We start from the raw sequence: 3,155 nt of genomic DNA on the forward strand, positions 1-3,155 counted from the left end.
GCGCCGCGAAGAGAGAGAGAGGAGTCTAAACTCCTTGAGTGTGACCGACAACTGGCTTACTGAAATCATCCGACAGCAACAATGAATTTGATTTACTTCCCCTGACAACAGTTGATGCTACATTATGCATAACTCTGATTCGGTTGTTTATCGGGACTTGCAACAAAATAATTAGCTCTGGCTCATCAAAGACAAGATTAGAGGTGTTACAATTAGTACAAAAGTAACAAGCACAAAAGCAATGAGACTACGAGACGAATCATACAATCTTGGTAGTAGTATCTTTTCGGAAGACAGATGTCTCAACAGAGAAATTGAGACGAGAGTACAAAAGGCTAACAGCGTCAGCTACCAGCTTGCCCCACTTCTCAAACATCCCAACATCCCCATTGAGACCAAAGCCAAGCTCACTAACTCTATATTCATCCCCACCTTGGCCTACCAGTGCCAAAAATGGACCCTGACCAAAAGTCTGGAACGTAAGATAACCACCTGCGAGATGAGATATGTCTAAGTAGAGCCGTCAACAAAACCAGAAGGGACATGATCAGAAACAACAAGATCAGAGAAACGGTGGGAGCAACACCTGTCCTCCACTACATTCGAAGACAAACAATAACAATCATGTGGTTTGGACATCTCACACGTATGGCAGCTAACCAGCTCGCCAGTAAAGCGGCAAGCCTCCTACTACTACTACTACATGTGCAGGAATGTATCAGGGTACAAAGCAAGAAGAAGACCAAGAAAGACATGGATCCAGTGATCCAGGGTGTGAAGTGTGAAGGACACCCTGAGAACATACAATATCCCACCCAGCCAGGCAATCAAACTTGTTAGAGACAGGAAGCTCTTTCTCCCCTCGACGCCCTGGAAGTACAAGAGGACGGTTAAAGTAAAGAAAAGTAAATTAGTAACAAGCACAAAGAAAGAGGAGAGATAATGACGGACATTGTTTGAAAGGATAGAAGCACCCGCCGATTACTCACACTCACACATGCACATCGCATCAATGTGTCAAGTTCTTTTCCTGTGAAGGCTTAGCTGTACAAAACTGCTCAAGTGGACTTAATACAGACAGGGGCTGAACACATAGTGCACGTCACAACAACTATTACTTGGCTAACTAACCTCGTCAGAGACAAGCGATATACAATGTTGTGTCTATGGGAAGCTTTATTAAAACAAACTGCTTGTTTTCACACCATCTTGCACATAATTTAGTGGGTGGTTGGCGGGTGCTCTGGCGTGGTTTGCTCCTTTCCTATCAAACATCTATCGTCCTTATCTCCCCTTCTTCCTTTTTAAAGTTTGTTGCTATCTTGTAACACCTCTAATCTTCTGGCGCTCATATGTCCTTATGCATTTGCGAGCGCTGTAAAATCTCTACACAACCCCCCGGGGCGGTGCCATAGAACATAATTCAGGTCATTTAAGAAGCAGACTGTTTCGACCCTGTCTGTCAGGGCCAGGCCAGGCAAAACATGATACAACATCCCAGCAACTATACAATCAGTGCGTACCTCAGTTTGAATTTCTTCTATTTTTGTATCCTCATCTGATGCATTTTCTCCACATCAGCCATTTCCACGTATTTGTCACAGTTAGTTAATTAAGTTAGGACCCTCTGGGTAGAAAATCTTCCCAAACCAGGGACTGATTTCACATTATCTGCGTGCAAGTTTTACATAAAAAACCTTGTTGGGGCCCTTTCACATCTATTCCAGCCTTACACATTGCTCAAATATTGTATCAAATATATAGAGAAGCTACACATTTTCAAAAGAATTTATAAAAAATAGCAGCAAGCTCTTTCGTTTAAGTTGAAAGTATAAAAAAAACTATTTGCTCTTCCACACAACTGAAAAATTAACAAACAACCAGGAATTAAGCAGGATCATTCCTAGGCTAATACATGTTATATAGGGTGAACAACAAATAAATGAATCTGCTTATGAAGGAGACAATATGAAAAATAATTTTATTACTGAAAATATTGTAATGAATATCCTACCATCTGATTCTGAGGTTGGATTAGAGATGATTCTTTAGCACTCAAAAATTTATCTGCTCATTTTTTTCTCTATCTTTTCAAAATAGTTAGTAACAAGCTGAAGCACAAGCTGGTATGCCACATCTCTGTCTGACCCAAGCTGAAATAAGCTAGTGTTATATATTTAATGAACTAAACAAGAAAGGAACACAGGTTCTCTGAAGTTAAGTTTTAGTGACAGTTTTTTAAAACTTTTTTTTTAGTAGAGGTTTTACGGCGCTCGCAACTGCATAAGGTCATATGAGCACCAAGGGGTGGATGTCAACAGAGAATTCCTTACAGGGAATCAGACTTACGCTGCTCACCTCTCTAGCTTCAACAGCACAAAGTCTGCTTTGACTATCAAGGCACCCCGGAAATAAAGGGTCACAAGAGTGTGACAAACATACATAAGAAGTAGAGGAAAATGACGATAATAAGGACAAGGGAAGAAAAAGCAGCAGTTCCCTGTTGTAGTTCAGGCACAGTTATGAGCATGACATTGTTGGATCAGCCCATTTACAATTCTACCGTACATTAGAATGAGAAATGTCCCCCCTTTGGGAATGACCTAAAGACGCTTCAGTCAGAGTGACAGTTTAAGAGCACTCGCAACAAAATGAGGTCACATATAAGTGCCACAGTTTAGAGGTGTTACTAGAAAGTAACATACAAAAAAGAAGGAGACGAGAAAAGGACGATAGGTATTTGATAGGAAAAAAGGAGCAAACTACACCAGAGCACCCATCAACTACTCACACATGAAAATCGAATCAAGGCGTCAAGTTCTTTTTCTGAGAAGGCTTAGCTGTACAAAATTGTTCAAGCGAACTTGATCTAGACAGGAGCTGAATACTTATTTTATGTCCCAACAACTTTTACTAGGCTAACTAATCTTGTCAGAGATAAGCAATATACTAGTGTCGTGTCTATGGGCAGCTTAAAAAAACCCTGCTTTTTTTCACACTCTCTTAAACATAATTTAGGTCATTTCAGAGACAGGCTGTTTTAACCCTAGAAAGTAACATACAAAGAAAACAAGGAGATATAAGGACGACAGATAGGCCTATATGATACGAAAGAGGAAGCAGACCACACCAGAGCACCCGCCAACAATCCACAT

This window comes from Aplysia californica, unplaced genomic scaffold (genome assembly GCF_000002075.1).
Source record: "Aplysia californica isolate F4 #8 unplaced genomic scaffold, AplCal3.0 scaffold00609, whole genome shotgun sequence".
Lineage (NCBI taxonomy): Eukaryota > Metazoa > Mollusca > Gastropoda > Aplysiida > Aplysiidae > Aplysia > Aplysia californica.